General features: G+C 41.2%; 1 pseudogene; it reads left to right on the top strand.

Moving 5' to 3' along the window:
• The window catches only part of LOC115850467 (UDP-N-acetylglucosamine--peptide N-acetylglucosaminyltransferase 110 kDa subunit-like), a 33093-nt pseudogene extending 21461 nt beyond the window's left edge, over positions 1 to 11632 (top strand).
• Positions 11633 to 22622: the final 10990 nt, after the last annotated feature.

Here is a 22622-nt window from a genome sequence, read left to right as displayed (position 1 = left end):
TAGCTATTCAGGATCTTTTTGTGTTTCCATACAAACTTTAAAATTATTTGTTCTAGGTCTGTGGAAAATACCCTTGATATGTTGATACAGACTGCATTGAATCCGTAGGGATTCAATGGGTATGGTGCTCATTTTAACAATATTAATTCTTCCAATCCGTGACCATGGTATATCTTTCCAGCTGTTTGTGTCATCTTTCATTTCTTTTATGAGTGTCATATAGTTTCCTGGGTACAGGTCTTTTACCTCCTTAGGCAGGTTTATTCTTATGTATTTTATTCTTTTTTTATGCGATTGTAAATGGGATTGTTTCCTTAATTTCTCTTTCTGATAGTTCACTGTGAGTATATAGAAATACAAAATTTATATATAGAAATCTATTGTATCCTGCAAGTTTACCAAGTTCATGTTTGAGCTCGAATAGGTTTTTGATGGTGTCTTTCAGATTTTCTATGTATCATGCCATCTGCAAACAGTGACAGTTTTACTTTTTTCTTTTCATTTTGGAGTCCTTTTATTTACTTATTTTTTCTTGTCTGATTGCTGTGGCTAGGACTTCCAAAACTCTGTTCAATAAAAGTGGTGAGAGTGGGCATCCTTGTCTTGTTCCTGATCTTAGGGGAAATGCTTTCAGCTTTTCACCATTGAGTATGTTAGCTATGGGCTTGTCATATATGGCCTTTATTATGTTGAGGTATGTTCCCTCTATGCCCACTTTCTGGAGAGTTTTTACCATGAATGGATATTGAATTTTTTCAAAAGCTTTTTCTGCACCTATTGAGATGATCGTATGGTTTTTAGTCTTTAGTTTGTTACTGTGATGATAAGAGACCTAAGACAGCTACAGAGGCTAAGTGACCTTTCCTTCCCTGAATGGGTAGGTATCCTTGTTCTGCCTTCTAATTGAGTTAGTATCTGAGTAAAGAACTGCCAGGTGTCATTTAGTTCACAATACACTGCTGTGGCAATATAGAAATGAATTTGCCTAAGTCATTGGGCTTTTCTCAATTATAGTAAATGAATATACTGAATGAATACTTCAACTTAAGGAAATGTTCTTAAAAATATATTAATGTAGGCAACTTCAGTGGAGAACTGAAATCAAAACAAAACATTCAGGTAAAGGGTTGAAATAAAAGTACACTCAGTTGTATCCAGTTTCCTCTTGTAAATCTCTCTTTTTAATTTGAGTGGACAGTCACTTGAGAATATCTGACTTGGGGCTAAGGAAATCTAAGCCTTCTTGGCCACACTGTATTCTCTTATGTCATTTACTAAAGACACCAGTTGGGTTGCTGAAAAAAGCATGGGAAAAATCAATCCCTCACATCCAAAGGGCGGCTCTTGAAAATATGTGTGTTGTTGTAGTTATTTTGCTCTTCTGGCCTCAGAAGTTCTAATCTTAACCTTAGCCCCTCATGGAGAGAGACTTTGTAAACCAATTCCCACATGGCTCATTATGTGACTGTTGAAAAAGAGAAACCTAGCTCTTTTCCTGTGCTTTCAACCAGTTATCTTCTTCAAAAATCTGTTTGGATTGTTATACCTTAATCTTGCCTGGCAAGGGACTTATGGGAAGGTTCTTATTGTTTGAAAGTTTGGTGCCAGTATCTGCAAAGAAAGAAGAAAGATGTGTTTATGAAACATCCCAATAGTGAAGGTGTGTGAAAGCAACTTTTCAAAAAGTTAATCTGTCAGAGTTTAGCCGTATTATTACATTTTATTTTATTCATTGAAAATAAATAATTATCAATGAATCCTTTCTAGATTTTCTAGTTTCCCAAAGTTCCCTGTATTCACATTCTAAGAGGAAAAACGGTATTTTAAGTCACTGCTCTCCACCTTATATTATTTATAATCACTCCTCGTGACCTCTTCCTTCCAAGAAACTTGATCCTGAGAAGTGTCCTTTGTTTGTCTTTGTGGAATAAGTGATGAGGATGCATCCTGGAGACCTGTGAGATGTTTAACTTGTGGCATAATGAAACTAGGATGGAGAGTTCTGGAAAGATCTGGAAAGGTGGCTGGTAGAGTGTGGCCAGATGTGGTGGGAGAAGAGAGACGTACAGAGAGAGGGAGAGGAAATTTTCAGAGGGAGAAAATGAAACAAATAATTAAATAAGTTTTGTTGTGTGGTGTGGGACGCAAGCCTTTCTCTCCCCCTTTCCTTCACAATGTCTTTGTTAAAGACTGTGTTTTTCATTAGTTTTACTAAGATAGGATTTGCCGTTTTGTTTGGATACTGAGAATGGACCCATGGAAACAGTTACATTTGGGTTATCTCTGACTGTCTTTAATGAAGAACATAAATATTGGCCACACTATCTATGCACATGCTATCACCATGCCTTTCTTGTTCTCTGTTCATATATCTAAGTCCTCTTCTTTCTTTAAGGTCAATCTCAAATCTCATCTGAAATGTACATTTATTGATAGATTCAACCCATAATGAACTGTCCCTTCTTTGTCCTCCTTAGGCTCTGATTATTTATAAAAACTCATTTTTGAACTTAGAGACTGTCCAATATGATATATTAGTTATTTCATCAGCATATGTTATATCCTCAACACAATTATACGCTTTTGTGGGGCTGGGATCATACATTCTGTAATTTTTCTCAGTTCTTACACTTACTTTGATAAAAAGTGCATTCATTCATCTAAACATCATTTATTGGGTGTTAATTAAATATCTCAACTCAGTAAATATTGTTTGAATGAATGCATGCATGAATGAGGGAGTGTGCAATAGGTAGCCTAATGTACCGCCCAATGTGAGAAAACCAAAAACATAAACACAAAAGCAAGCCAAAAAGTGGACCAGGACTTTCTGTAAAATATCCTGCTTTTTGTTGGATGATGCCATGAAAATCAAGATGCTCCTGAAAGGTCTTAATAGCTGAACAAGAATAGTAAACAATTGAAATTCTCTCAGGCTTCTTCAACCCTATCACTGGACACATTTATACCTCTCAGGAGTGGTATTAAAAGAAGAGATTAATAAAGCTTTTATAGATGAGTTGATAAATCTCTAAATATTTAAGTCTTCATTGCCTGCTAGGTTTTCTCTATTTTGGGTTTCCAAAAGATTTCAGTAAACCACAGGATAATTAAAAATTAGACATTATCTTTCTTACCTTGATGTTTTTTGATGGTAAACACCTTTTTATTGTCTCCATAGTGCTGCCCAATTTCCACCAGTACAGTACTTAAGTGAATTTTGCTCTGGATGTTGAATATTACTTAAATAACTAAAGTAACTTCCTCAGAATTATTATTCTATTCTGGTTAGGATACTATCTGCTCTGGTTTGTTAAAATTTCCCTTTAGAGTGGTTTTAATTTTGTTTCTGATAGGGTCCTAGGATTTATTGCCACACCCATCCTGCATCTGTTTTTCTTTGAATTACTCTCCTTGCAGTTTCTGATTCATACAGGGCCTTACAGGTTAGTGACAACCTGGCCATCACAACGCTGGGAAGGAGAGGCCTACTTTTCAGAGGTGTTGATGTTTTCTGTACCTGAAGGTTTTCAAGAGATATCAATCTTCCTCACCACCGCCCTTGGCCCTCTTAATGGACTAAGCAGTTCCTCGTGAAATTTCTGTAGGATATCTGTACCAACTTCTCAATATTGTTCCATCCTGAGTCTAAATTCCTGGCCTCAAGGTAATGTTAGATTTCTAGCTCCAGCCCCTATTTACGTAAGGCCTATACTAAGGAACGGAACCCACAGACATCAGTCCGCTCTTCTTTCTCTGGATTTAATTTCTCTGTTACTTTCTGAAACATGCAGGTGTTCCTTTCTTTCTTTTAATCTCAGCTATGTCCTTTTAACTTTTTCAAAATTGACCCAGAATTTACATGTGTCTCCAGTAAGAGTACATTAAATTGAGCTTAGTCTGCTATTCTACTGGCATATTTGAGATCCAGATAATTTGCTACTTAACTGGATTCAATGACCTGCATATTTCAGGCATCTAAAACTCACCATGTTCCAAATTTCCCTCCTTATAGTTAGTAATTTTCTTGGGAATCTGGATGAGATTAAATGGAGTAAAGTTAGTGAGTGGCCCAGGAATGCCTGAAAGTTTGTTTGTCAGAGTGGCCAGGGAAAGTTAAGCAAGGAAGAAAAGCAAATGAAAAACAGAATCCCATTATTATGGCTGAGTTTACTCCCAGGATTCCATGCAGAGCTCTCTGTAGAGCTGGGTTGGGTTATAACTTATGCCAGAGCTCTACGTGGGGCTGACACCATCTCATGCCAAGCTCTCAGTTCTGGGCTAATGTCATCTCTGGTCCACTCTGTGGAGTGGAAACTTTCGAGGAATGGCCAATGTGTTCTGCGGCGTAGGAAGAGGGAAATTGTGAATGTGACTTTCTAAATTGTAGAGGAACTAACCACTGTAAATGTGCCTTGAACTATGTTGTTTAATTTGACCAGTCAGATCAATGACTTTCCCCTTGAATGAAATGCTGCTACGTATATGAGCAGAAAAACAAAACTGGTATAAGGAACAGATAACTAGTGGGAAGCAGCCACATAGCACAGGGAGATCCGCTCGGTGCTTTGTGACCACCTAGAGGGGTGGGATAGGGAGGGTGGGAGGGAGGGAGATGCAAGAGGGAAGAGATATGGGGACATATGTATAACTGATTTACTTTGTTATAAAGCAGAAACTAACACACCATTGTAAAGCAAATATACTCCAATAAAGATGTTAAAAAAAAAACTGGTATAAGGAGATGGAGAGACTGGGAGTCTTATTTTCCCACCAATTAACTTTGCCCCTGACCATGACCTTCCCTTTGAGTCTCTTAGACCTTGGGGATGATCGCAACCCCTGGGTTGGTTGACGGCAACCCCATCTTCACTAGAACCTCTATAGTTAACTTTGATTTTTCCCACTCCGTCTATCCATCCCATGTGTGCAGTCAGACATTTGATCTTGGACTTTTCCTGACAAAATATGCTTGAATATAACCATTTCTTTTCACTCCCACTGCTACTGCTATTGTCACTGCCTTAACTAGGGCTTTATCTTTAAGTTCTTTATATAAATATATAAATATCTATATATAAATATAATATACAAATAAATAAAATATCATATTAATTCTGGTGATTTTAAAGTCTTTTCTTGATAAAGACTTTTTGTGATAAAGATACACAATATCTTATATAAATATTTTTGTATTATCTGTTCTTTTCTTAGAAGTTTAGTAATATGATTCTATCTCTTGGTTTGTCTAGAACTTTTTGATTGAATGCTGGCTATTTTATTTGGCTTTTTTTGTTTTTCTCAGTGGAAACGTTGTTTTGCTTCAAAATATTTTATTCTACCTGGAAGTAGCAAATCTTCAAATTACAATTTTTTAAATGCTTTCAATTATCAATACTATAGGTGTCACAAAATCTAGAAAAATGACATTTAAAAATGAACTACTGCCAGATGTGTCTCTATAAAACTTTTCCCCCACTCTTTTAGCTATATATTCTTTAACTGCCTCCTCATACGACAGTTTATATATTTTCGAAATAAAATTTTAAGAAATAAACTTTGTAGTGTATAGACATAGATTTCTTGTACCATGGTTGATTAGAATTTGCTTCTAGTTATTAATAGTTTAGAAAAGTTTATTTCAGCTTCACAATTTATTATTGATAATGTCACATTAATTTTCATTGTTAACTTTGAGAAAACCTCTATGGATTACTTCCTCATAAATATTTACTATTATAAATGCATTACTGATTTCAGTACTGCTATAGGTTTGTGCATTACAGGGATTCTGATAAAATACTCATTCACACCATTCCATTACACACATTGTTGATGGAGTATATTCTTTTATTTATTTATTTATGTATTTTTGGCTGTGTTGGGTCTTCGTTGCTGTGCGCAGGCTTTCTCTACTTGCAGAGAGTGAGGGCTACTTTTTGTTGCGGTGCGCAGGCTTCTCATTGCGGTGGCTTCTCTTGTTGCAGAGCACGGGCGCTAGACACGCAGGATTCAGTAGTTGTGGCTCGCAGGCTCAGTAGTTGTGGCTCACAGGCTCTAAAGCGCAGGCAGTGTAGTTGTGGCACCACAGCTTAGTTGCTCCGTGGCATATGGGATCTTCCCGGACCAGGGCTCGAACCCTTGTCCCCTGCATTGGCAGGTGGCTTCTTAACCACTGCGCCATCAGGGAAGCCTCTGGAGTATATTCTTGACAGAAGAAAATTTCCGTTTTGACTAAGCATTGATGAAAACTGAATCTTTGACTTATCTTTCACATGCCTGATGATTGAAATAATTTTCCACAGAATAGCTTCTGGTTTTGTACTTTTCAGTTCTTTTTTTCTTCTTCAAACGCACATGCTTTGAGAGCTCTGAAGTGCAAGACATGGCTATATTGTAAGGTGGTTTTTGTCCTTATGCTTCTGTGTCTTGTGCTAGTTAAGTCAGTAGAGTAGTCAGTATGAGTACTGGAAGTTATTCCTGTAATGGGATGGTATATAGTCAATTACATATGGCGGTGTCTGAAAATCACATAATAGCCTCACTTAAAACATCTCCTTAGGGCTTACCTGGTGGCGCAGTGGTTGAGAGTCCACCTGCCGATGAAGGGGACACGGGTTCGTGCCCTGGTCCGGGAAGATCCCACATGCCGCGAAGCGGCTAGGCCCGTGAGCCATGGCCGCTGAGCCTGTGCGTCCAGAGCCTGTGCTCCACAACGGGAGAGGCCACAACAGTGAGAGGTCCGCGTACCACAGAACAAAAGAAAATCTCCTTAGCCAGATTTCAAAAAAGCCTGTGGCCATTCCAATATGATCCAACATAGCGGAATATGATAGAAGGAAAATTGGCAAAGAAAGAGACGCTGGTCTTACCTGATGGAAGTTAAAATATCTCACTTTTGACAATTTTGCAAAAACCTATAATTACGTGAATTAATTTCTAGGGTTCTTCATAGGACCTAAAAAGGAACCCATAGAGTTGTGGAACAACAATAGAAACTGCTGTGATGAGAAGCCCGGGCACCGCAACAAAGAGTAGCCCCCGCTCGCCGCAACTAGAGAAAGTCTGCACGCAGCATTGAAGACCCAACGCAGCCAAAATAAAAATAAAAAAATAAAAATAAATAAATTTATTTTTTAAAAAGTAATACTCAGGTTTGAGGCATGAGAAATATGATGAGAAATTAGCTAATCCTTTCAGAACTTTTAAAATATCAAACTCAGTCTCTAAGATTTTAGCATTATATACAACATCGGTTACTTATTAGTGGTTTGGGAAGGCCAATTTAAAATTTTCTGAACTTACTGTATTGAAATTCACAGCCCTAATGTTTTCCACATTGACTATATGAATGATGAAGTAAAGTCAATCATGTATTTCCTTTCCAACTGGGCAGAAAACAAAATTTTGAAAAGTGTTTGGACTACTGACTTTTGATTTCTTCTAAGGCAAGTGTATAGGTAATTTTTATTCCCTGATTAGGAGAAAAATGGTGGAAGAGGGCAGGGTTAAGAATTAAGATTTCAAGAGCGTGAGAGGTAGATGGCCAACTAGAGTTCCTAAGGTTTGGTGCATGTAACTGTTGCCGCCGCTTAAGCCTGTCAAAGCAGTGGTACGGCTGCTGCCCTCGTATTTGCTACCTCTAGAAACATTCTTGCCAGGAGTGGCGGCAGCGGGACTCAATTACCCCCTTTTATCACTCTCTGCAGAAGCTCCAGATGGCATCTTCCGTGGGCAACGTGGCCGACAGCACAGAACCAACGAAACGTATGCTTTCCTTCCAAGGGTTAGCTGAGTTGGCACATTGAGAATATCAGGCAGGAGATTTTGAGGCAGCTGAGAGACACTGCATGCAGCTGTGGAGACAAGAGCCAGACAATACTGGAGTACTTTTATTACTTTCATCTCTACACTTCCAGTGTCGAAGGCTGGACAGATCTGCCCACTTTAGTACTCTGGCAATTAAACAGAACCCTCTTCTGGCAGAAGCCTATTCGAATTTGGGGAATGTGTACAAGGAAAGAGGGCAGTTGCAGGAAGCAATTGAGCATTACCGGCGTGCATTGCGTCTCAAACCAGATTTCATCGATGGTTATATTAACCTGGCAGCCGCTTTGGTAGCAGCAGGTGACATGGAAGGGGCAGTACAAGCTTACGTCTCTGCTCTTCAGTGTAATTCTGATTTGTACTGTGTTCACAGTGACCTGGGGAACCTGCTCAAGGCCCTGGGTCGCTTGGAAGGAACCAAGGCATGTTATTTGAAAGCAACGAAGACGCAACCGAACTTTGCAGTAGCTTGGAGTAATCTTGGCTGTGTTTTCAATGCACAAGGGGAGATTTGGCTTGCAATTCATCACTTTAAAAAGGCTGTCACCCTTGACCCCAATTTTCTGGATGCTTGTATCAATTTAGGAAATGTCTTGCAAGAGGCACGGATTTTTGACAGAGCTGTGGCAGCTTACCTTTGTGCCCTAAGCTTGAGTCCAAATCATGCAGTGGTACCTGCCAACCTGGCTTGTGTATACTATGAGCAAGGCCTGATGGATCTGGCAGTAGACACCTACAGGCGAGCTATTGAATTGCAACCACATTTCCCTGATGCTTATTGCAACCTAGCCAACGCTCTGGAAGAGAAGGGCAGTGTTGCTGAAGCAGAAGATTGTTATAATACAGCTCTGCGGCTGTGTCCCACCCATGCAGACTCTCTGAATAACCTAGCCAATATCAAAGGAAACCAAGGAAACATTGAAGAGGCAGTTCGCTTGTATCGTAAAGCATTAGAAGTCTTCCCAGAGTTTGCTGTTGCCCATTCAAATTTAGCAAGTGTATTGCAGCAGCAGGGAAAACTGCAGGAAGCTCTGATGCATTATAAGGAGGCTGTTCGAATCAGTCCTACCTTTGCTGATGCCTACTGTAATATGGGAAACACTCTAAAGGAGATGCAGGATGTTCAGGGAGCCTTGCAGTGTTATACTCGTGCCATTCAGATTAACCCTGCATTTGCGGATGCCCACAGCAATCTGGCTTCCATTCACAAGTATTCAGGGAATATTCCAGAAGCAATTGCTTCTTATCGCACTGCTCTGAAGCTTGAACCTGATTTTCCTGACGCTTATTGTGATTTGGCTCATTGCCTGCAGATTGTCTGTGATTGGACAGACTATGATGAGCGAATGAAGAAGTTGGTCAGCATTGTGGCTGACCAGTTGGAGAAGAATAGGTTGCCTTCTGTGCAGCCTTATCATAGTATGCTCTGTCTTCTTTCTCATGGCTTCAGGAAGGCTATTGCTGAGAGTCATGGGAACCTCTGCTTGGATGAGATAAATGTCCTTCATAAACCACAGTATGAACATCCAAAAGACTTGAAGCTCAGTGATGGTCAACTGCGTGTAGGATACGTGAGTTCTGACTTTGGGAATCATCCTACTTCTCATCTTATGCAGTCTATTCCAGGCATGCACAATCCTGATAAATTTGAGGTATTCTGTTATGCCCTGGGCCCAGATGATGGCACAAACTTCCGAGCGAAGGTGATGGCAGAAGCCCATCATTTCATTGATCTTTCTCAGATTCCATGCAATGGGAAAGCAGCTGATTGCATCCATCAAGATGGTATACACATCCTTGTAAATATGAATGGTTATACCAGGGGTGCTCGAAATGAACTCTTTGCTCTCAGGCCAGCTCCTATTCAGGCAATGTGGCTGGGCTACCCTGGGACCAGTGGTGTGCTTTTCATGGATTATATCATCACTGATCAGGAAACTTCACCTGCTGAAGTTGCTGAGCAGTATTCTGAGAAACTGGCTTATATGCCCCATACTTTCTTTATTGGTGATCATGCTAATATGTTCCCTCACCTGAAGAAGAAAGCAGTCATCGATTTTAAGTCCAATGGACACATTTATGACAATCGGATTGTGCTGAATGGCATCGACCTCAAAGCATTTCTTGATAGTCTCCCAGATGTGCAAATTGTCAAGATGAAATGTCCTGATGGAGGAGACAACGCAGACAGCAGTAATACAGCTCTTAATATGCCTGTCATTCCTATGAATACTATTGCAGAGGCAGTTATTGAAATGATTAACAGAGGACAAATTCAGATAACAATTAATTGATTGAGTATAGCAATGGACTGGCAATTACCCAGATCAACATTAAGGCTGCCACTGGAGAGGAGGTTCCCCGTTCCATTATTGTAACCACACGTTCTCAGTACTGGTTACCGGAAGATGCCATTGTGTACTGTAACTTTAATCAGTTATATAAAATTGACCCATCTACTTTGCAGATGTGGGCAAATATTCTGAAGCGTGTTCCCAAAAGTGTACTGTGGCTGTTGCGTTTTCCAGCAGTAGGAGAACCTAATATTCAACAGTACGCACAAAATATGGGCCTTCCCCAGAACCGTATCATTTTTTCACCTGTTGCTCCTAAGGAGGAACATGTTTGGAGAGGCCAGCTGGCTGATGTCTGCTTGGACACTCCACTCTGTAATGGACACACCACAGGAATGGATGTCCTTTGGTCAGGGACACCCGTGGTGACTATGCCAGGAGAGACTCTTGCTTCCCGAGTTGCAGCTTCCCAGCTCACATGTTTAGGCTGTCTTGAGCTTATTGCTCAAAATAGACAAGAATATGAAGACATAGCTGTGAAACTGGGAACTGATCTAGAATACCTGAAGAAAATTCGTGGCAAAGTCTGGAAGCAGAGAACATCTAGCCCTCTGTTCAACACCAAACAATACACAATGGACCTAGAGCGGCTCTATCTACAGATGTGGGAGCATTACGCAGCTGGCAACAAACCTGATCACATGATTAAGCCTGTTGAAGTCACTGAGTCGGCCTAAATAATGACTGTGTGCACAGGAGAATTACCCTGTACCTGAGCCTCAACCTTCTGGGGGAAAGGGAACTACTTTTTCCTTATCTGTACAATACCATGTTGCAGATGGGTGACAGACAATAATAAGAAATAGCACAGCCAGACTTGCTTCCTGCATGATCATGATCACGATAGGGAGAGACACAAGAGATGGGAAACTGCTGTTCCACAAGGAGTCTCCATAGAATTTTGCAGCAGCCAGGTGTCTGGAAGGTCTGGAAGGTAAGTCTGGAAGGTCTGATCTCCCTTGGTCTTCCATGGGATGGATGGTTAGTGTGGAAGGGAGATAGAGATTGCCCAGCCGTTTTGTGATTATCATGGATTGATTGAGTCTTCTGAATTAATATTTTTCTTTATATTTTGGGTATTGGAGCTTTTAAAAATGTTTGGTTTCAGGTATTTTTATTCATGTGAAGTGTATATGGTTCTCTTTAGATAAGGTTTTAAGCTAAAATATTCCTTGTTTTAGTTTCTGAACTCTACAGATAAATGGGGACTTTGCTGGTGTAGTCTTTTTATAGGTTTTGTAAACCACTTGAGCCTATATCAGTCATTTTAGTGTCTGACATAATGTTTGGAACTATCAGTGCTTTGTTGGTTTATAGATGATGGCTTAAATTCTTTTCCTGGTCCGTTTCCTTCTTCCCTTCCCCCCACTTTAAAAATTCTCCTGTAACTTGACTAACAAAAAACCAAGTCTGATTCAAAACCTCCCAGAATGTTTCTCTTAACCGCATCATCTGGTGCCAAATGAAGATTCTTAGGAGTGATTATTAATTCTGAAGGGCACAGTTGTGGTACTGTCACTGATGATAACGATAATGGATTTTTGGCCTAGAGTGCTGACCTATTTCACCAGTGTTTTACCGTTGACTGCCCCTCTATGCTGCTTCCAAAAGTCATAGTGTGTGATAAGATTTTTACTTTCATTTCTAATGTTGTCTTTTTTTTTAGTGAGTCCTATTCTTCCTTTTTCTTTCAGCAGAAATGAAATCCCAGATAAGTATAAGTATTCAAATATTTGATCAGTAAGTCACAGTTATCTCCAGTACATTAAATAACTTTCATCAAAGAAACATGTTATAGGTAAAAAGCTCTGAAGGACCAGCTATGTATATGATAATTATGTCTCAGACCTTCTAGGGTATTATATATAATAACTTGTCTTCTGGACGTGGTCTTGAAGTCTTTATGGATTCAGTCTCAGTAGTAGCGAACTGCACTGCTACTTGGTTTGGAGTACAAATTAGACTTTAGCCCTCCTGGAGGTTGAGTTTTTGGTATTGAAAACCATAGGAATGAAATTATTGTATTTCAGCAAAGGATCGAGGGCTTGAGGCTTAAACAAGGCAACATATGTGTGGGAAGCATTCAGCCTTGAGAGCAGGCTACGGACATGCCAGGCATGCGGCCGCTGCTCGAAGGGACTGTCCCTACTTGTTCCCCTCCTTATTCCATTCCATGGGAGATAAATCACCAGGGCCCAGATATCAGAAAGAATGTAAAATTTGACAAGCAAAGCTGTCTCTCCCCTGCACGTGCAGGTTATTTTTGATGCTTCTGGGTTTATGCGTTTTCTCCCAGGGAAGTTAACCTTGAGCCGAGACAGTCTGTAGATAATGTAAACCACCATCTGGCAACCTTCCGATTTCTAGTCTATTTAATCTGGAACTGTAGCATAATGACTTTGGAATTACTGTTGCTGTATTACCAAAATTTTAAACTAGGATATTTTTTACAAATGCGGTCCTTAGTTAATTTTTAGAGCTACAAACTGTCAGATGGCTCTGAAATAACAATTGTATGGCTATTCTTCAGGGTGATCACAATATGGTAATGACGTTGAGGTATCACTAAAAAGCAGGAAGGTGTGAGTCTTCCTTTGGTTCCAGAGTGACATGTGAGTTGGAGTTGGAAAAGAGGCCCACACCAAGTGTTAGAGAAGGAAATGTGAGGTCATTAGTGAAAAACCAGATTGAAGTTAAAGTGAAGAGGCATGAGGAAATGGTCAACTGTTACAGTATTACAAAGATCATCAAGAAGCATATCCATGAATGTGGTTTGTATTGCAATCTGCTGAAAAAGAGACAAATATCCTGGCCTAGCCTTCATGGAGATTATATTTTATTGATTCTGATAATAGATTATTTTTGAAAAGGGCCTCCTATAAATTATAACCATGCAAAGGCAGCAAGATAATTTTTTTTCCTTTATGTATGTGTTTCTCATTCCTACTCACTTCTCTCTTAGGGGAAGAGAAAATCACAAAAAACAAAATTGTCAAGTCTCAGCTATTCCTTTTCAAAATAATTTTTTTTGCAAATTCCAGTGAGGCAATAGGTTAACTGTTAAGATTTGTAAGGCTCAAAAAGCTAGATTTTTACAAAGTGTAGCCAAATTTTATTCCATACATAATAGCTTTGGAAAGAATATGTGGTGATGCAAAGTAAGAAAAAGGTGGTTTTTCTTCCGTGAATGGCTTCACTGTGTTGGGAGAAGAGGCAGAGAAGAAATCCAAGTAATTAAACATGGGGTGAGTTTTCCTGATAGGGGACTCTAGTGCTTTAAAATAGACTAGATAATCCTAGGGATAATCTGAGGGTAGAACAGACCAATGCCTCATTTCCAATCTGGTACCCTGGAAGAAAACAGTGTATCCTTTGAGGTCTTGAGAGGTTTCTCTTCTGCTTTGTTTTATTTTTGGTTCATTTTGTAATCAACCTTATTAAGGTATCATTTACATACAATAAAATTCAGACATTTTTAGTCAACGGTTCAGTGACTTTTAATTAATGTATACATTTGTGTAACTACCACCCCCATAAAGATAGATAACAATCCTAAAACCCTAGAAAGTTTCCTCCTAGGCTTTTGCAAAAGTATTCCCATCTCCCACCCCAAGGCCACCACGGATCTGTTTTTTATCTTTAGAGATGACTTTTGCCCAGTTTACAATTTCATGTAAGTTGAATAATACAGTGGGTGCCCTTTTGATCTGGCTTCACTTGCTCAGCATATGGTTTTTGAGATTCATTCATGTTGGGATGTTTTAAACCAGGACTTTAGCCTGGGTGGCTGATGTTGTCTGAAGGCACCTATAGGTACATCTGAGTCTCTGGCATTGTCACTGTCTGTTCTTGGCTCAGTATTTTCAACTTTACTAAGAAGCACAAGGTTGAAGTAAGGAAGATCACTGTCAGTATAATGGAGGTGAAGTGGGTTCTGTTATATAATATTCTCAGCATAAATTGACCTGTTTGGAATCATTGTGTTGATAATCGACAAGGATACTCTTCCTCCAAAAACCTTGATACTATAAAATTTCTAAAGGACGCTGTCCTAGGACTCTTTTAGTTTTCATTTTTTGGGAAACATTTCTGGAGAATTCAAATGCTCACAACCTGAGAGAAGCAATTATTCACCTGAAGGCTGACTCTGCTAAAGTTGAGTTGTCCGACTTTTACATGCTGATAGAACCCAAATAGCCTTGCAAAACAATGCTCTCTTATTGGATATAAGCATATAGATTGTTTAAGATGGACGTGTATATGCAGTAAAGTGAAAAAACAAAGAATCTTTGAGTTTCCCTTGCTGGGTTTTTTTATTTTTTCATTTAAGTTTCTATAGCATATGCTAATAATTCACAGTAACCTCAGGGTAGTTTTAGGTCCACTCTTTACATAAATGTTGAAGTACTCCATACCCACCTTTTTTCTACCTTCCTTCTTTTCTTCCATCTTTCCTTTCTAACTTCTTATAATCCATTATACTTAATCCTGCATTTGCTGAGGTGGCAATTAGTGTAGGAAAATACTGTGAAATTTTGCTGTTCAGAATGCATGTTGACCAAATTCTATATTGAGAAAAGGTCTGGATTTACCCAGAGTAACCCTTTCTCAGCGTCTTTGAATAAAGGCCATAGAAAGTGGGCTATATATAGTATCCTGACAGGTATGTAGAATTCATAGCAATTGCCCTCAAAGAGCTTACCTAGCGTAGATGCCTATGAATGCATTTAATAATTGCTTTATTGGCAGCAGTGCCAACATACACAGTCTATTTTGTTTTATATCATTCTCATTACCTGCTCTTTACCACTGTATACATTGCTAATGGCGTGGTTTCTATGGCTTGTGAATTTCACGGCCAAATAATATGTAATTTATTGCATACTTCAGTGTAGAAGATGGAGACTTCATAAATTTTCGTGTGCTCTTTGCCCCTTTGGAATGTATTACACTGAGATCAGGCAAAGTAATAAATTTATTTCAAATGTGCGTGATAGGTAGACATCAGTTAGGACTGATGGGCAATATTTCTGCTTCCAGCAACATAACAATTTTTAAAGACTAAGCCATTGAACGTGGAGTTACTGAACATGGGACTCAGTTCACTGGGATCCTTCTTAGAAAAATAAAGGACAACTTGAATTGGATTTGTGTGGCTTATTCAAGTAGTAACTAATCAGCTACATCTTGGTGAACTTAATTTGTCACAATCATTTGGTATTTTATTAACTCTCTTCCCCCGACTCTCACGAGAACGGATCATGAGTATCTTAAAACATACTAAGTCGTCTTCCATCCCTGTTAATCTAACTACAAAAACACACTTTCCTTATCCAATGCAACTTACTGTCTTTTAGAGTGGCTGGGGTTTTAATTCTCTACAAAATTAAAACCAGCAAAGAGAAACATTTTCAAGGAGCCATCACATTGTAGAGCCTTAGAAAGAAGACTTTAGAATTAAGGACAAATATATCATTTTATAGCTAAAGCTCCTGAGGCCTAAAGTAGGCAGGTAACCATCGAGGTCAGGGAAAGGGGTTGAAGATCAGGTTTCAAGCTGAGAAAGAGTCTACAGGAACTCAATCTGAGCAGGTCAAAAACTGAAAGGAGACCACGAATGTTCTGGGAAGGCTGGCATCTGGCCTCCAGTGTGGGATTCAGATGGGGAGTGGTTCCTGGGGGAACTGAGCTTCTGCAGTAGGCAGAGAAGTCCACCTCATCTCCGGAAAGTGCCACTGACATCAGGGAGTTGAGGGGAAAGAGCAATGTGTTCCAGTCCACCTGAGAAAGCAGGCCAGTCTGATTAACTCTGAATTTAGGCTTATTTCAGATACTTCTTGAGAAAGAACTTGGACAAGAGCAAGTCCCACGCAGCCTCTTTTAAATCCATGCCCAGTATTTTCTGGTGGAGCTGCTTAAACCCTCCGAGTGACTCCAGTATTTTAATTTCACTCTGTATTTAATTCCGACAGTTCTATGATTAATTATTTAATGGGCAAATAAGTAGGGTCACAAAAGAGTGTGAATGTATTTTACAGGATAAGGATGGGCGGAGTGGAGCAGTCTGGAATAGGACATCAACAAAAAGGGATCTTGATAAAGTAGAACGTCTATTAGAAATGGAGAGGAATTCGCAAGGAAATTAGTGCCTGACACCACGCCCTTCTCTCTGCATGTTTAGAAGCTAGTTTCTAATTTTATTTTCATAGGAGATGTGCCTGTGATGAATTGTCTTTTACCTCCACACTATTTATCACATGGACATATTGTGAAGTTTGTGTGAGAGAAAGCAAGTATTAGAATTTGTCTTGCAAGCAGCTATAAGCACTGCCTGGAACAATCTAGGATAGAAGGAAAAGGAAAGGAAGGTGGAAACAAAGGAGAAAGACAGCTAATGATGCTGGAGTCTCTCGCTGGGATTTGTGGTATCTCATTTTGAAACTAAGTACAGAAAGTCAGAACTTGACTGATTGTTTCTTGATCACGGTTTGTTTTCATTTTTGCTTTTTTCTTCCTCTCTCATCAGTTATTCCAGCCAGTGCCATGTCATTTTCAGTTTCAGTAAGCATGCCTGTCTTGTTTCCATTTGCATTATTCATGCAAACGTTGATTGAACTGATGACCCCGAGTTATCACGGAAACATTAGATACACCAGTGGATACATTTCTTAATTTTAGAAAAAAATTACCGAGTGAAGGTTAAAATAACTCCTCTTCAATTTGTCATTTATAAAAACTTCTCGTAACATACAATACCTCATTGCCTAACAATGCCAGATAAATGAAGAATTCCTATGTATTCATGAATGCAGGCTAGTCTGTATATTTTTTGGCAGGTATGACCGTTACCGAGGGTAATGGCCTTGTTTGCTGGCCATGTCCTGTCTCCTAGAAAGTTGTACTTTCTGTTGTCTTTCAGTTGGTCCATTGGATATCAGAGGTGAATTTATAAAACTATACTTCCCTTTACACTTACTTTGTTTTGTTTTGTTTTGTTTTACTTGAAGTATAGTTGATTGACAATGTTGTGTTTCAGGTGTACAGCCAAGAGATTCAGATATATATATTTCTTTTTCAGATCCGTTTCCTTTATAGGTTATTACAAGGTATTGAATATAGTTGCCTGTGCTATACAGCAGGACCTCGTAGTTTATCTACTTTATACATAGTATACACTTACTTTGTGTGATCCACGCTGGTCAGACCACATAATTATTTTCACTTCTGATATAATTTTTTCAGGTCCAACCTCAAATCTTTGATGAGAAGATATTTTAAAATAAGTTTAGCATGTGTGTGCTCTAAATCCAACAGTAGTTATTAGAGATATGATTTTGCACTAGGTATTCCTCTCTTTTTTGTTCTTGGCCAACCCGTTGAAAATTAGTTTTTATTTTCTGGTTGGTTTGCTAGATGTTTATGACTATAATAAAAGTCTTAAATTTTGTCTCATATCTTAAAGCACAATCTGAATTAGCAATGGATATTGTGCTATACATAGGGGCTGTGATATAAATATAGTTTCTAACTTCAAAAACATATAACCTAGAAGGGAACACAGACACATATGCAGCAATTATGGCAACTGCATTTGTTTACTAAGTGAAATAGCACTGAGATGGATAACGTGCTAGCAAGCCTTGAACAGGCAAATCAGCTTCAAAAATAGATGCGCAGTTCTTTAAAAACCTTTTTAACATTTTTCCAGGTACATGTAGAATATAACTTAGCATAAAAACGGTATGGGTTTGAGGATATGGGGAGGGGGAAGGTTAAGCTGTGACAAAGTGAGAGAGTGGCATGGACATATATACACTACCAAACATAAAATAGATAGCTAGTGGGAAGCAGCCGCTTAGCACAGGGAGATCAGCTCGGTGCTTTGTGACCACCTGGATGGGTGGGATAGGGAGGGTGGGAGGGAGACAAAAGAGGGAGGGGTTATGGGGATGTATGTATATGTATAGCTGATTCACTTTTATAGCAGAAACTAACACACCATTGTAAAGCAATTATACTCCAATAAGGACGTTAAAAATAAATAAATAAATAAAAGAAGACTGACTCATCCTATTAAAAAAAAAAAAAGAAATTCTCTTGTCCTGGATTCAAGAGAAGGGATGAAGTAAAAGGATGAGGAAGAACAAGAAGAGGAAATGTGAGCGTGGAGAGGGTAGGAGGAAGAGCAGAAGGCAAATAAGTGTATGTGCTTCCCTTGCCATCCCTGACTTTTTTTTTTTTTTTTTTTTTTGCTCTTCAGGAAAACCCAAAAGCCAGAGAAGAGCACGGAGGTGGTCACCACTGCATGTGAACAAAAAGGTGGAGAGAAGAGAATGGTGGTAATCTGCGCAGGCAACTGGAGGATGACCTGAGTGCATCTCGCCAGGGAACAGTCCCCGTTCCATAGAACCCCTGAAGATGCCAGGCTCTTATGTTTAGATGGGGGGCCGAAGGTGTCTGTGGGGTCACCACATACATCACTCCTGGAGGTGTTGTTCACATTGTGTTCTTTGTAAAAAGTGTCCCTGGTGAGGTTCAACATCTCCCTCTGCAGGACCCAGCCTTGCCCTCCCAACCCGCCAAGGTCAGCAGGCAACATCCCCAGTTAATCACCAGGTGTAGTGAGATATCTGGAGTGGCCCTGGTACCCCCCAGTTCAGGCGTCCTGGGGAAAGGGTGAGGAGGACAGAGGCACCGGGGCTTCTTCTCACGCAAGCAGACAGCTCACCTGGCCCAGCGATGCTGCATCCCTGTGGGCACGCGGTAGCCCTGGCATCCGGTAGGGGACACTGCAGGATCCACACCTGGCTGGGATTTGCCCAGCCCCTGGGGACCCCGCAGCCTCTGTGGAGCCCCACTGAAGGGCCTGGGTCACCTCATGGCACCATTTCTCAACCTGAGGTTCTATAGATTTTTCATAGATGTGTAAAAATTGAATACAACACACACACAAAATGAAGGCAATTCAAAGCAATGCTAATTTAGGATGAGTTAAAGGGCCAGGATTCCAAGTTAATTATGACCTTAAAATTAGATAACAAATACATCTGGTTTTATTACACGCTGAAAAGCAGTGTCTTCTACAAACTTTTCATGTTGGGATACAGCAAAGCTATAGAATTTATGATTCTATGACCACAGCATCAGGATATTTTTGAATTAAAAAGCACAGGCAAGTTTGGCTGGGGTGTTAAAGAAAGAAAAATGATTATTAGGGGAAAAGGGAACATTGCGGTTCTCTGCCCACTTCCACTGTGCTGGTCTCATGATGGGCCGTGTTGCATGTGGGCTGGAGGGACAGGGTCACTACTCCCACGTGTGTCATCAGACCTCCCACTCCTCACGGCGCCCAGGTGGGAGGGACCCACACTTTTCACCCTGGAGCCCCAGAGCCTCCCCTTTCCTCTGCATCACTTTCACTGTTCAGGGGACCAATCACTTGAACGCCGCCCGGCCAAATGCCCAGGTTAAATCGCCCCTGTAGGACAGGTCTCTCTGCTACCAGAACACACTTGGCAAAGAGCAGCAAACAGGCCCCAGTGCCCTGGGGATGTGAGCCCTGGGGATGTCAGGGCCCAAAGTCACTTGCAGGGTCTGAGTAGCCCCCTGGGTCCCACACACCGACCCCAGGAAGCCCACCTCCCCACTGACTCCAGTCCCTGCCTTTGTATGGCAGGTTCTGGTCTGACACCTGTGAAGACTGTGACCTGGAGGCCTCAACCTGAGACTCAGAGGGGATGGAGCTTGTGCAGCGTCTGGCAGCTTAAATGAGACACGAGGCCAAGGAAGGAGGAACGCCTCTCTGCTCCCCCTCCGCTCCTGAGTCAGCTAGTGAGTGCCGGTTACTTCCTGTCGGAGCTGTACAGATTTAGCGTAAATTTTAGATATAGGTCTTACTTTTAACAGTGAAAGGCTGTTACATCAAGCAAAATTGATCTCCTCCTCAGTTTTTTTTTAAAACACTTCTATGTAAGATAACACACAAGTATAGAAAAGCACCCTCCGCAAAGGGAGGGCTCAGTGAATTACAATGGGCACTCCACTCTGGGGAGCAGTAGTTTTTCCCTCTGTAAAAGCCCAGATGCTTCTGAGAAGCTCCTCTCAGCTTCCTTACTCTGGCCCGACCTCCACAGCGGAAATCCCAAAGGGACTGGATTCTCCCAGCCCTCCAGCACCCTCCACTACTTTCTGATTGTGCTGCCACACTCATTTTGAGTTGTGTGTAAATCACTGCACTTGGAATATACGTGGAGTAACTGATTTCATTCTTATAACCGAATAAGTTAGCACTTATTCTTCTCCCCTTCTACAGGGGGCAGCCAGGGTGCTGGGGACGTCCTGTATATTGAACTGGGTGTTGGTAACAGATGTGTTTATATTTACAAGAAACCATAAAGCTCTACGCTTAAGGTCTGTGACCTGTACAATACACCAAGGAAACTTCAATTAGAAAGAGATGCCAAAAAAATTTCCCCACAAAACAAACTTCAGGGCCCGGTGGCTTCCTCTAATTTCTACCAAACATTTAAGACAGAAACGATGCCCGTCTCCTACACACTCTTCCAGAGAACAGATACAGAGGGAACACACCCACACTGCTTTCATCGGACCAGGAGAATACTGATGTCATACCAGCAGCAGATATTACAGGACAGGAGAAATTACAGGCTAAACACTTCTGAATGTCGATGTCAAAATCCAAAAGCAAATATTAGCAGTCTAAATCTAGAGGTTTTCAGAAAGGAAGGAAACTGGGATTTCGTGGTGGTATTTCCAGTGGTTGATGTGAACAGGATCACTGAGTGTTTGGGTGCTGCCTGGGAACGTGGAGAGAAGGGACAATGCCATCGGGTTAGTGGAATGAACATTTGGTGACAGAGATTAGGAGGGCCTGGGTCATCCTCAGAGACAGTCCTGGGATGGGGTCTCTAGGCTGTGGCTATGGAGGGGTCCCTCTAGAAGGGCATGGGCCTCTCTCCTGTGCCACTGCAGGGTCTAGGGATGTTTGTAGGGGCTGGTTTTTGATGAGGAAGGATAAGCAGGGAAGGTGCGCCCTTAGAGCCAGTGCAGCCACGGCCCCTCCCCAGCCAGGCCGTAGCCCAGGCTACTCAGACAGTTGCTCACATCAATAGTCAGGCGACAGTGGGGCATGCCAGCTTCACCCACTAAACCACCAAGCACAGCCCAGCAGGCCACTGTCCTCATTAATCAGCACTACCTGTGCATCCAGGGCTGGTTGTTGAAGACCAAGCTAATTTGTTAGAGACGTGCCATGTGGGCAACTGGCTTGGAGAGACCAGGGCTCTGAGCCACGTGGAGACAAGCCGACCACTGGTCAGACCACCAGGAGGCTCACCCAGTGTGTGAAGACGCTGAGGGAGGAGGGACGTAGATGGGACCCCCTGATCCTTCAAGGGACCTTCTTTCAGGGATATTTAAGAGCTGTGGGGTCAGGGATCAACATGTAAGGGAGGCAGTGGGTCAGGCATGGGCCCTCCTGTTGGCTCAGACCCCTCCGGTCCTTGGAGCAACCATGGGGCAGGCAGGAGGATTGGGAGGATGGAGGGAGGGGAGCCCTGGGCTCAGGAGTCCAGTGCACCATCTAGAGGATTCAGGGGTTCAGGGATTTCTGTCCCAGGGAACCAACTACATTCCTGTCCCACATCCATCTGTCATCAGCTTTGCGACTCCGGGATAGTCACTTAAAATCTCAACATTTTAGTGCCATGTACCATAAAATATGGTTCACAGCACCTGCCATGAGTTCCCCATGGGGCTGATATGGGGATCACAGGAGATGATGACAGATATTCTTCACAAGCTCTAAAGCATCACACCCATAACCTTCCCCACTCCCCTGCCCTGTGGCATCCAGGTCCCCTCTCTGGAGGCAGCACTACCACATTTTTTGCTTATTCTTCCAGACATTTAATATTTGAACACTTAGGTAGCACTTATGAAGTAACCATCATTTTTCATCAGGGTCTACCTGATTTGCTGTATTAAGCTTCATCATGTAATACTAATAAGTGGGCCCTATTAACATTCCCATTATCACAGAACAAGGAACTGGGGACAGAGGGTCTGCATAACTTTCCCAGGTTCATGTGGCTTCTGGTATGATTTGAAACCAGACCATCAGGCACCAGCCCCCACTCTGTCGGTCACTGTGCTGTGCTCCCTTTCTGTATTATCTCACTAAAAAAAGTCATGTCTCCGTGCAGTCAGCCTGCTGGCTATTTTAAGTGCACACCACATTGCAACACCCTCTTCTCAGCCCAGCTTCGATTCACTTGACTCCCCTAGACTCCCCTAGGAGGCTGGTGAACAAAGAGAACAGACGTGTGACCTGGGAATGAATTGACACCTCTGCATGGTCTTCTCCCAGCAACATATCAATAGTTCTCTCAGTTTTTGTTGTGTTTTCCTGGATCATGACTC

Source organism: Globicephala melas, chromosome 17 (genome assembly GCF_963455315.2).
Source record: "Globicephala melas chromosome 17, mGloMel1.2, whole genome shotgun sequence".
Taxonomy (NCBI): Eukaryota; Metazoa; Chordata; class Mammalia; order Artiodactyla; family Delphinidae; genus Globicephala; species Globicephala melas.
Note: the sequence above shows the minus strand (reverse complement) of the source record. Positions and strands in the feature narration are given on the sequence as shown.